This window comes from Nycticebus coucang, chromosome 13, assembly GCF_027406575.1.
Source record: "Nycticebus coucang isolate mNycCou1 chromosome 13, mNycCou1.pri, whole genome shotgun sequence".
Classification (NCBI taxonomy): Eukaryota; Metazoa; Chordata; class Mammalia; order Primates; family Lorisidae; genus Nycticebus; species Nycticebus coucang.
In genome coordinates, this window is record NC_069792.1 from 32504623 (window position 1) to 32517973 (window position 13351).

General features: G+C 40.5%; 1 protein-coding gene and 1 pseudogene across 1 annotated transcript in view; both read left to right on the plus strand.

Moving 5' to 3' along the window:
- LOC128563315 (minichromosome maintenance domain-containing protein 2-like) overlaps positions 1 to 13351 on the plus strand; it is a 304071-nt gene that overhangs the window by 121192 nt on the left and 169528 nt on the right. The window lies entirely within an intron of this gene.
- Positions 1306 to 9830, plus strand: LOC128563552 (disks large-associated protein 5-like; annotated as a pseudogene).

Here is a 13351-nt window from a genome sequence, read left to right on the forward strand (position 1 = left end):
ATCGTTTAAGCCAAGAGTTTGAGGTTGCCGTGAACTATAACAACACTCTACCAAGGGTAACAAAGTGAAACTCTCTTTTTTCTTTTCTTTTCTTTCTTTCTTTCTTTTTTTTTTTTTTTTTTGAGAGGGAACCCTACTGTGTCACTCTCGGTAGAGTATGTGGTGCCACAGCTTATAGCAACCTCAAACCCTTGGGCCCAAGAGATTCTCTTGCCTCAGCCTCCCAAGTAGCTGGGACTACAGGAGCCCACCACAACGCCCGGCTATTTTTTTTGTTGCAGTTGTCACTGTTGCTTAGCTGCCCCAGGTCAAACCTGCCACCCTTGGTGTATGTGGCTGGTGCCATAACCACTGTGCTATGGGTGCCAAGCCAAAACTCTCTCTCTCAAAAAAAAAAAAAATCCAGTTAGTGTTCAAAGGACTGGTTAATAGCTCTATCAAGTGTCTTTTTTTTTCTTTTTGTTTTTTGTGTTTTTTTTGGCTGGGGCTGGGTTTGAACCCACCACCTCCGGCATATGGGGCCAGCGTCCTACTCCTTTGAGCCACAAGTGCCGCCCTATCAAGTGTCTTTTAATCACCAAATTCCTCTTTGCCTCTCTTTTCTTTCCTCTACAAACTTTTGTGAAAAAAGTCTTTTTCTGGGCGGCGCCTGTGGCTCAAGGAGTAGGGTGCCGGTCCCATATGCCAGAGGTGGTGGCTTCAAACCCAGCCCTGGCCAAAAGAAAAAAAAAAAGTCTTTTTCTTTTTTTATAGATTTTCCAGTTGACAGTATGCCTATATTGTAAAGTGATTAATGCATTCTTTTATTCTTGGTATTTCGAGGTGTTAGAACTGTAGTTTTTATATTTGCGTGTGGTTTTTGTTTATATTAAGTTTATGTTATAAATATAACCCATTTTTGTGACTTTACTGTCTCAAATTTAATTTCTTCAGGGCCAAGATTACCTTCTCTGGGGACATGCAAATCTGATATGAATGCATTAGAATTTTTTTTTTTTTGAGACAGAGGCTCACTATGTCACCCTTGGTAGAGTGCTGTGGCATCACAGCTCAAAACTTCCACCTCTTGGGTTCAAGTGATTCTCTTGCCACAGCCTCCTAGTAGCTGGGACTACAGGTGCCTGCCACTGTGCCTGGCTATTTTTTTTTTTTGTTTTTGTTGCAGTTGTCATTGTTTAACAGGTTCAGGCCAGGCTCAAACCCACCACCCTCCGTGTATGTTTCTGACACCCTACCCACTGAGCTACAGGTGCCGCCTGAATGTATTAGAATATTAATAAGAAGGCTAGAGCAGAGGTTATTTAAAGCAAAATCCATCAGCTTTTTTTTTCAATATTTAGCAAAAATTTAAAGCAATGTTTCTATATCCATTGGCACAGAAATTTCACTTCTAAAATTTTATATACAATACTCAGAAAGCATTATTTAAAAATCCAAAGATGGGCTCAGTGCAGGAAGTTTGAGTTGTATGGAGGCGAGCCTTGGAGGCGGTGGTGTGCGTCCACTTCCAGGGTTCCTTAACTTTTGATTCACTTGAGATTCACGCTAGGAGGTGCTTCAGAATGTCTTCATCACATTTTGCCAGTCGGTTCAGAAAGGATTTCAGTACTGAAATGATTAGGACTAAACTTGCTCAAAGGAAATCACTGTCTGAGAAACAAAAACAGACATAAGGAATATGAACAAAATAGACTCTTTGGTTTGAAAGATGTCAGCATTCCAACCTTGGAAGGTAGAATTCTTGTTGAATTAGATGAGACATCTCAAGAGCTTGCTCTAGAAAACGCCAAGCCAAGGTCAATAAAAACTGTTCTGTGTGACCAACGAAAACAAACGCTCCAAAAATACAAAGAAGAAAAGCAACTACAAAAATTGAAAGCACAGAGAAAGAGAAAGCTAAACGAGAAGCGTTTAAAGTGGGTTTTTATAGACCTGATACGCCTGGTTTCCTTTCATCAAACCTGAATGCTATGAAAGCTGGGCCACAAAAGACTTCTTCTGTATGGATTACAAGGTCAAAGGCCAAAGACCTGTTTGGTTTGTCCTAGGAGGCTCACTCGTACTGCTCGAACATCACTCCCAATAATGGGAGTATGACCAGCAGTATGACCTGGTCAAAGACAAACTTCTGAAAACAAAGTGTTGGACAAAGAGGGAAAAGTTGGACAGCCTGTAGTGTCCACGTCGGTGAGAATGACTTGATCTGCTGCTCAAGCAGCAAAGCAGGTTGCTGGAGCAGTCTCATCCAGCACAGCAAGAAAGCCATTCTCAAGAGCCACTGGTGACAGTGAACCAGGAAGAAAGGCACCAAATAAAGGAAGACCCGCCCCCCAAAAAGAAACAAAACCTGCAAAGCGCCTGGATGGTCTGAAGACCTATCAAGTCACACCCATGACTCCCAGAAGTGCTGACGATTTCTCGACACCCAGTTTTACACCTGGACCCCTTGCAAAATAGAAGAGGATAAGACTCAAGAAGCAACAAAAGATATTTTGGTGCTAAAATGTAAAATGTCAGCTACTGAGTTAGTACAGCAAGATTCAAATAAATTACAACATCCTTTGTGTTCTCTAACAGTTTGGAATGAAGAACAGGTCTTAAATCATAATAAATCTATTAAAAAGTCAAATGGCCTTCCAGTAACAGAGGTCCCATCACTTGAAATGAAGGAAGGACAGATATGTACCATATTTCAGAAATATCCTCCAGTCAGAAACTGAGAAATTAACAATGTCAAGTTGCCTTCAGGGGGAGAAGAAGCTGAGATCGGACATTCCAGATGATGCTAAAGATCGTATTCGCACAGCAGTTGGTCCCACAAGACTCCTTATGAAGGAAAGGGTCAAACAATTTGAAGGACTAGTGAATGATTGTGAATATAAACAAGGTGAAAAGGAGATTACTCACACAGATCTGGACAGGTTCTGGGATATGATTAGTTTTCAGACAGAAGATGTAAAGCAAAAATTCAACAATCTGACCAGACTTGAAGAATCTGGGTGGCAAAACAATAGTAATGCAAGCATTTTAGTCTTCAGGAAAAAAGTCATCTCAAGTATGGTGAATAAACCAAAACAAATTCTTCCACATGATGGAGGAAGAATTGCAGCTAGAAATCGCTTGGCTGCAATAAAAAGTGCAGAGAGAGAGAAGACGAAGCTGGGAGAACATGCGGAGGCAGCAGCCTCTAGGATGCCAAAGGAGATTGATAAAATAGTGTTTGATGCTGGATTTTTCAGGGTTGAAAGTCCCGTTATATCATTTTCAAGACTTTCCATTTCTTTTGAACATCCTTCTCAAAAGACGTTGAACACCTAAGTCTGTCAGCAAAGCTGCGTCTCAGAGCAGGGGTGCGGTGGGCCTCCTAGGACAAACTGCATCACCAGAGAGTTCCAGTCCTTGGAGTACCAAAAATGAACACGATGATAAGAAGACTTTGTTCGAAAATACTCCTGAAAGCCAGAGCAACCTAGGAGAAGATGCTCAGTGTCCTGGATCACAAGATTTAATCGAAGCGAAACATGATGAAAATAGGGTAAACTTTGGCGTGCATTACTTACCCATTGAAAGAATTGAGTTTGCCTCTTCTTGCTGGTGGAGTAGCAGATAATATTAACAAAAAAGAAGAAATTTCAGATGTTGTGGAAGGAATGGAGCTAATTCTTCAATTATATCAGACGATGTTTTGATGAGTAGCCCTGAAAAATTTAAACCATCACAGAATATCCTCTCACCAGAAGAGGAAACTAAACTTCCTCCGTCAGTACTATTTGATAATAAAAGTCTCACTACTGAATGCCTTGTTGATTCAACAGGCCTGAACTGCAGCAATCCATTCACTCAGCCAGAGGGCAGACATTGAGAACATTCCGGATACATTTCCCTTGGTGGTGACCTGATCTCCTTTTCACCTCTAATGCCTCCCGTTGGCCTGGGCGCTGGAGGGGGGCAGGACGTGGAGCCCCGGACTCCGACCCGGGCTGGAGACCCTACCTGGAGCCCATCGAGCGTGGGCAGGTGTCAATACATCAGCTTTTTAAGAAAACTGTTGTTGGCCCAGGACCTCTAGCTTAAGCGGCCAGTGCCAGCCACATACACCAGAGCTGGCAGGTTGGAATCCAGCCCGGGCCCGCCGAACAATGACATCTATAACCAAAAACTATCCGGGCATTGTGGTGGGCGCCTGTAGTCCCAGCTACTTGGGAGGCTGAGGCAATAGAATCACCTAAGCCCAGGAGCTGGAAGTTGCTGTGAACTGTGATGCCATGGCACTCTACCCAGTGCAACAGCTTGAGGCTCTGTCTCAAAAAAACAAAAAAAAAAAAAAAAAAAAGAAAAGAAAGAAAACTATTGTTAATCTGTTCATGTAGAGGGAACACAAAAGATCACATCTCCTCTTGAGGTAATAAATGGTGAGTAACATGTACTTACACATCAGATTCTCGTCCAAGCACTTAACATCCAATCTCCTCTAAGTCTCACAATAAATCTGTAAAGGAATTGCTAAAATTACTTCCATTTCACAGGCCAGAAAACTGAGGCCCAGAGATGTTAAGTAACTGATACAAGGCAACACAGATACCAAGTGTTTTATTGGGGCAAATAAAGATGCTGAGTCAGTGTGTGGTTTACTGGTATAACTTAATACTGTGCACTGGGTGGGCATCTGTTTAAAAGTGTTTTAGAATGGGTTTTCTTCAAAATCAGGTTATATTTGGTTTTGGTGCATGCATAACTAGACCACTTGCAAAATTATTTGTAATTTGTAATGTTATTTTAAATTTTTTTTAGTTAAAGAAGCAGTTTCCTGCTATGGCCCTGAAGATTCCTGCCAAGAGAATATTTGGTGATAATTTTGATCCAGGTAAGCTGTAACTTTATAGACCAGGAATTAAGTGGTAGTTCAGGTTTGAAGAAGTCATGAGCATATTCATTGGACTGTGTCATAGTGCAGGACTTTAGAAAACTAATTGATCTTGTGCTTTATGAAAATACTGCTTCTGGAATGTGCTTACTGTGTGCCAGGTGTTTTAATTTATTCAATCCTTACAACAAGCCTATAAGGTAGGTATTGTTGTCATTATTAGATAAGGAAACTGAGGCACAGTTAGGTTCATTATTTTGCTCAGGGTCACACACACAGGGTAAATGGCAGCTTTGGAAGTTAAACTCAAGCAATCTTGCCTCAGATAAATTTAGTAATCGCTAACTTAGGGGTACTTTTCTAACTTTAAACAATGCCAGAAAAGGAATTTATTTTTACATTTAGAAACTTTTTATTTATTTATTTTTTTTGAGATAGAGTCTTGCTATGTCACCCTCGGTAGGATGCTGTGGAGTCATAGCTCACAGCAACCTCAAGCTCGTGGGCTTAAGCAATTCTCTTGCCTCAGCCTCTGAAAGTAGCTGGGACTATTTTTTTGTTGTAGTTGTCATTGTTGTTTAGCAGGCCCAGGCTGGGTTCGAACCCGCCAGCCTCAGTGTACCCTAGCCACTGAGCTAAGGGCACTGAACCTATATACATATGTATATATTTTTTGGGGGGGTGGGGGGCAGAGTTTTATTTTGCACCCTCGGTAGAGTGCTGTGGCATCACAGCTCACAGCAACCTCCAACTCTTGGGCTTAAGCGATTTTCTTGCTTCAGCCTCCCAAGTAGCTGGGACTATAGGCGCCTGCCACAACACCAAGCTATTTTTTGGTTGTAGTTGTCATTGTTGTTTGGCGGGCCTAGGCTGGATTTGAACATGCCAGCTCCAGTGTATGTGGCTGGTGCCCTAACCTCTGAGCTATAGGGACCGAGCCCAAGATAGATGGATCGATATATATATATATATATATATATATATATATATATATAATTTTATATAATTTTGTTCTACATAGTAAGATGCATAGTTCAAGCATTTCTTTGGTACATGCTGAAAATATTTTTGCTATTGTAATGAGACAGATTCTAGTAATCATATTGCTGAATAATGTCACATAATAGTCTGTTCCACTGTGTGTAAAGTTTATTGTACTTTGTAAAAATCCTTATACATGCCATCATTGGCATTTAATTTAAGGGTAGCAGATACTAGGATTGTAAAAATATCCTCTTTTAGGCTTTAAGTATATCAATTTGTCTAATTTCCCATTATTTTATTTTACTTTTTATTTTGCATCAGAGTCTCACTATATTGTCCTCGGTAGAGTGTGATACTGTCACAGCTCACAGCAACCTCCAACTCTTGGACTTAAGTGATTCTCTTGCCTCAGCCTCCTAAGAAGCTGGGATTACAGGCGCCTGCCACAATGCCTGGCTGGTTTTGTTTTTTCTTTTCTTGTTGTAGTTATTATTTGGCAGGCCTGCACTGGGTTCGAACCGCCAGATCCAGTGTATGTGGCTGGCGCCCTAGCTGCTGAGCTACAGGTGCTGAGCCTCTAATTTCCCTTTTTTACTCAATTTGAATTAAAGAAAGATAGATATAGATATGTAGAAAAAAAATACAAAATATTCTCTATGTGTTCTCTATGGCCACCTCTTTGTAACATACACAGTCTTCTCCCTTACTCCTGGAGAACACAGTCTAAGGGATCTGTTGTGTTAAAGTTTTTCCTATGTGTGGAGACTTTTAGAATACCCTGTAGTAGGCACTGCAGAGAGGAGAGACCAAGTAGAGAGTGGGAGTCTGGTTAAGAGAGTATTCCTACCAGTCATGGCGTTAGATAATGAAAACAGGGACTCGAGTGGGAATAGGGTTAAAAAATGAGCCGTGTGCAAAAGCTCTTCTAATGATAAATCTGTAAGAAATTTTGATAATTGCTTAGTAATGCCACATAAAGAAGAGAATGAGAGATAAGTGAAGTGTCAGGTATGATCTGACTGAGAAAATTAATTAATATGAAGTGGCAGAAAGACTTTAAGAAAAATCAAACTATGCTAGTGATGACACTTGAACTTGGGTTGGAGTTCTGTAGAGCCCTTAGTTGAATCGTGAAGACAGTCATTCCTTCAAGGAATGAAGGCACAAAGAAGTAAAAGATCCGCAGCTCTACTCCTTTCTTATAAAAGACAAGATACCAGACTGAATGCCCAATGGTACCTATGTTTTAATGAATTAATTATTTGACACTAAAAATGGATTTTTATTGAAAAGCCATTTGCAGTCTATCTTAAAGTGTGTTGTATATGATTTAGTAACAGTGAACTACATTGTATGTAACAGTAATCTTGAAAAGCATTAGGGATAGCAAATGTAAGTCTTAATGTAAAAATCCAGAAATAGGTAAGAATGTCTGTTTGGTTAAGCCTTGCTGGGGAAACAGGCATTCTTACATTTTGCCGGTAGGAATGCCAAATGGAAATCCATGTCAATGGAAATTTGGTAACATTTAGGAAAACTGTATGTATTTCACTTGGACCAAGAAATTACATTTCTAGGAATCTATCCCAAAGATAAACTGCACATAAAATGATGTATGTTCAGGGAAGCACCAGCCCCATATAACGAGAGTGGTGGGTTCAAACACAGTCCTGGCCAAACTTCAAAAAAAATAGCTGGGTGTTGTGGCAGGCACGTGTAGTCCCAGCTACTTGGGAAGCTGAGGCAAGAGAATCCCCAAAGCCCAAGAGCTGGAGGTTGCTGTGAGCTGTGACGCCACGGCACTCTACTGAGGAGATGATGAAGGAATAAATCAAAACTGGGACTTTGAGGAGGGAGAGGCTAGGGGACCCAACAGAAGTGGAAGTTAAATGTCCCTGAGTGAATCTTGTTCATTGTTTTGACTTTGGAACCATGTATAATTACATAATTTATGTATGTATGTATGTTTGAGACAGAGTTTCACTTGGTCACACTTGGTAGAGTGCTGTGGCGTCTTACCTCACAGCAACCTCAAACTCTTGGGTTCAAGTGATCCTCTGGCCTCAGCTTCCCAACGCCTGGCTATATTTTAGAGGCAGGGTCTTGCACTGGCTCAGTCTGTTCTGGAACCTGCAAGCTCAGGCAATCCATCCACCTCAGCCTTCCAAGTGCTGGGATTACAGGCATGAGCCACTGGGCCCAGCCCTTGTTTTACATGATTTAAAAACAAAAATTAAAATGCAATAACAAAGAGACCTCTAACAATGGAAAATAAACTAAAGGAAAAAATAACCTAACTATATTTTGATTTTTGTTGTAAATACTTAGAGAATAATTAATCATTAGAATAATAAGATTTTGACTATATCTCATGGGTTTATATGCCAAAGACAAAAACAAAAACCTTCAAAGAAGTTTTATATGGCATTCGATAGTAAGTTATATAAAGTTGTTATCCTGCAATTATGTTAATGTCATGGGAAACAAGATTTTAGGCAGAAGAGGAAAGAGAAACAAATATGAAATCAAAGATTTTAAGTGAAAATCCTATAATTTTTGCTTCATTTTCAAACATAACATGGAATCATAATTTTTTTCTTTTTTTTACATTTTCAAACCGTATGTATTAGTGTTCTCTCCTGGAAATGCCTAAAAGCAGTAACAAATAAGTAGCAATCAACAACCCCAGCATTCAAGTTGTGATCTCTCAATACCATTTTCCTCTCAAGGGAACCAGAGTTCCTGGAAAACGGTCATTTCAGCTTCTGGGCAAGCAATGTACAAGATTATCTCAAGACATCTTGCCTTAAATTTTCACACAGAAGCGATCTGCAATTACTGAAGGTTTATCAAAACTACAAAAGAGCTGAATTTATGGGAGCTTTAGTTGAGCAAAGATTGGACAATTAGAACATGGAGAAAGAGTATTGGAGTGGGTTAGAACACATTAATATATAAAGACCCTTGAGTTCACATGGACTCTTCAAAAAAAAAAATAGAACAACTCATCAAATACCTTAGAGGTTACTAGATTACTGATTTTTTATTCTTGCAATCAGTCAAAGAATCAAACATTTATCCTTGTTTGGTATGAAACATAATTTCTTTGTACCAAAGAGCTAATGATGGAAAGTAGTACTTCTTCATAGAAGAATCAACAGCTCATAATTGCAAAAGGAATGACAAAACGGGAAGAATCACTGTATAACTTCTGATGAGTTAATGGATCTAGGCACAGACCATCAATGATGAAAGCTTTACTGGGGCAGGAGAATCCACTTCCAAGATGACTCACTCTTGTGGTTCTTGGCAGAAAGCCTTCTTGCATGTGGGCTACATAGCCTTCGCTGTCCTTTCAACATGGCAACTGGCTTTTCCGGAATGAATGATCCAAGTGAACTAGCAATGCCTTTTATGACCTGGACTTGGAAGTCACATACCATCACATCCACCATATTCGGTTAATTCAAAGATAGTCGTTAGTCCAACACACATTCAAGAGAAGAATTAAGCTCTGTCTATAGATTGGAGGCAAATCGAAGACTTTATGGACATTGTAAGATGATTTCACGTTTTTTAAAAAAAGATATTACCAGCAATACACATTGATGTATTTAAAAAAACAAAACCACAAAGTTGTCTAAAATTGCTTTAAAATACTCCAGAAAAAAAAGTGAAGAATAGGGATAAATGAGCCATCAATACCAGAATGTTGGTATGGTAATTTTTAAAGCAGGGTAATGAGTACATGTGGTTCATTATGCTCGTCTGTCACCTTTTGTGTATTTCTAAAATTTTCCACAGTGAAAAGTTAAAAATAAATTCATACCTTAGACTACTATCCTGAAATTCCCCCCCCCCTGCTTTTTTTTGAGACAGAAAGCTGTCGCCCTGGGTAGAGTGGCATGGCATCACAGCTCACAGCAACCTCCAACTCCTGGGCTCAAGGGAGTCTCCTGTCTCCGCCTCCCAAGTAGCTGGGACTACAGGCACCCGCCACAACGCCCGGCTATTTTTTGGTTGCAGCCGTCATTGTTGTTGGGTGGGCCCAGGCTGGATTCGAACCCGCCAGCTCAGGTGTATGTGGCTGGCACCTTAGCCGCTTGAGCCACAGGCACCGAGCCTGAAATTCCCCTTTTAACTTTATTTGTGTTTGGCAGCCATCATCCTGAGTTTGTTTTATATCTTTCTGAGTCCTTGGGGTGCAGCACAAGCCTGTGTCTTCATTTTCTTTTTTTATTTCTTTATTCTGATGGTTGCAAACCTCTGTAAGATGAGTTTTATGTGCTTGAAGGCTTAAGAATGATTTCTGCTTATATTTTTCAAAGTTAAAATTTTATTTTGAATATAAGAATTTTTATAAGGCACACCCAAAGGAAACCATATTTCTTTCTTTCTTTTCTTTTCTTTTTTCCAAGACAGAGTCTCAAATTGTCACCCTGGGTAGAGTGCTATGGTGTCACAGCTCGCAGCAACCTCAAACTCTTGGACTCAAGTGATTCTCTTGCCTCAGGCTCCCTCCCTAGTAGCTGGGACTACAGGTTTCTGCCAGAACTCTTGGCTTTCGGCTTTTTTTTTTGTTTCCATTGTTTTATCTGGCCTGGACTAGGTTCAATCCTGCTAGCCTCAGTGTATGTGGCTGACACCCTAGCCACTGAGCTACAGGTGCTGCCCGGAAAAGCTGATGGGATCCTGATATCAATATAGAAACCATTTTTTTGTTTACCAAAAAAGCTTATTGTTGAAAATAACAAAATGGCAAAATTATAAAGAAATTGAGTTCATTAAGGGGTGGTTTTATGAAATTTAGAGAATGTGAATTGCTAGAATGTATAAATGGTTGCTCAGTATTTTCTTTAATTGCAAGTATTTAATTATTTATTTAACATATATAAATATATATCTATCTACATATATATTTTTTTGAGACAGTCTCACTGTGTCACCCTCAGTAAAGTGCAGTGGGATCACAGCTCACAGCAACCTCAAACTCTTGGGCTCAAGCTATTCTCTTGCCTTAGCCTCCCAAGTAGCTGGGACTACAGGTGCCCAGTACAACGCCTGGCTATTTTTTTTGTTGTTGTGCAGTTGTCATTGTTGTTTAGCTGGCCTGGGCTGGGTTGGAACCTACCAGTCTGGATGTATATGGCTGGCACGGTAACCACTGTGCTATGGGCACCGAGTCTATTCGTAAATATTAAGTGCCTTGTAAGACATTATGTTAAGGGCTAAAGATCAATTTTTTTTTTATTAAATCATAGCCGTGTACGTTAATGTGATCGTGGGGCACCATATACTGGTTTTATAGACCGTTTGACACATTTTCATCACACTGGTTAACATAGCCTTCCTGGCATTTTCTTAGTTATTGTGTTAAGACGTTTGTATTTGGGCGGCGCCTGTGGCTCAGTGAGTAGGGCGCCGGCCCCATATGCCGAGGGTGGCGGGTTCAAACTCAGCCCTGGCCAAACTGCAACAAAAAAAATAGCCTGGCGTTGTGGCGGGTACCTGTAGTCCCAGCTGCTCCGGAGGCTGAGGCAAAAGAATCGCGTAAGCCCAGGAGTTAGAGCTTGCTGTGAGCTGTGTGAGTGAGCCACGGCACTCTACCTGAGGGCAGTACGGTGAGAGTCTGTCTCTACAAAAAAAAAAAAAAAACATTTATATTCTACGTTTACTAAGTTTCACATGTACCCTTGTAAGATGCACCACAGGTGTAATCCCAGCAATCACCCTCCCTCTGCCCATCCTCCCCCCTCCCTCCCCTGTCTCTCCCCCTTCCTCATCCCCATATTCTTAGGTTATAACTGGGTTATAGCTTTCATATGAAAACCATAAATTAGTTTCATAGTAGGGCTGAGTATATTGGATACTTTTTCTTCCATTCTTGAGATACTTTAGTAAGAAAAATATCACAGCTCTATCCATGTAAACAAGAAAGAGGTAAAGTCTCCATCTTTCTTTAAGGCTGCATAATATTCCATGGTGTACATATACCACAATTTATTAATCCATTCGTGGATTGATGGGCACTTGGGCTTTTTCCATGACTTAGCAATTAGGAATTGGGCTGCAATAAATATTCTGGTACAAACATCTTTGTTATGATGTGATTTTTGGTCTTCTGGGCATATATCTAGTAGAGGAATTATAGGATTGAATGACTGATCTATTTTTAGGTCTCTAAGTGTTCTCCAAACATCTTCCCAAAAGGAATATATTAATTTGCATTCCCACCAGCAGTGCAGAAGTATTCCCTTTTCTCCACATCCACGCCAACATCTCTGGTCTTAGGATGTTGTGATATGGGCTAATCTTACTGGAGTTAGATGATATCTCAAAGTAGTTTTGATTTGCATTTCTCTGATGATTAAGGATGATGAGCATTAAGGATGATGAGTATTAATTTGTATTCCCACCAGGAAGGCATGATCCTTCCCTTAAACAGCTTAGATAGAAACTCCTTTTTTTTTTTTAAGACAGAGTCTCACTTTATCGCCCCTGGTAGAGTGCCATGGTGTCATAGCTCACAGCAACCTCAGACTCTTGGGCTCAAGCAATTCTCTTGCTTCAGGCTTCCAAGTACCTGGGACTATAAAGTCTGGCTATTTTTAGAGGTGGGGTCTTGTTCCTGTTCAGGCTGGTATTGAACCTCTAAGCTCAGGCAGTCTACCTACCTTGGCCTCCTAGAGTGCTAGGATTACAGGAGTGAGCCACCACATCTGGCCTAGCTATAAACTTCTTTTATTACTCAATATTTACCTCTGCTTATTGAAGACAAATAAGTTTGTACAAAATAAAAAGACTACTTCCTATTTCAGTCCCAGTCTTTGAGTTCTACTGAAGTCCAGACTTCCTATCTACCCAGGTCTTTTTATAAGCCTTGTTGTCATGTCAGCTGTCCAGGATATTTTTCTTAAGAGCTAATCCCTAGATAGGTTGGGAATCTCTTTGCTCTTGAAACAACCTGTGAGTTCTTTGCTGTTAGTACCCTTGGTGTGCCTGTATGTAGTGATTTGTTTAAATTTCTTCTCCACTAGAACGTGAAGTTCTTTTTTTTTCCTTTTTATTTATTTATTTTTTATTGAGACAGAGTCTCACTTTGTGGCCCTCGGTAGAGTGCCATGGCATCATAGGTCACAGCAACCTCCAACTCTTGGGCTTAAGAGATTCTCTTGCCTCAGCCTCCCAAGTAGCTGGAACTACAGGCACCCGGCACAACGCCTGGCTTTTTTCTGGTAGAGATGGGGTGTCACTCTGGCTCAGGCTGGTCTCGAACCTCTGAGTCCAGGGTAGCCCACCTGCCTCTGCCTCCCAGAGTGCTAGGATTATAGGCGTGAGCCACCCTGCCCAGCCTAGAATGTGAACTTCTTGAGGATAGTTACCAGGTATTAATGAAACATTTTTGTATTTCCAGTGCCTTGCACATTTTAAAGTGTATAATAGATGATTAATGAATGAATAAATGAATGCTTGTATGCCATTTTCACCTGAGTGACTTCTTTT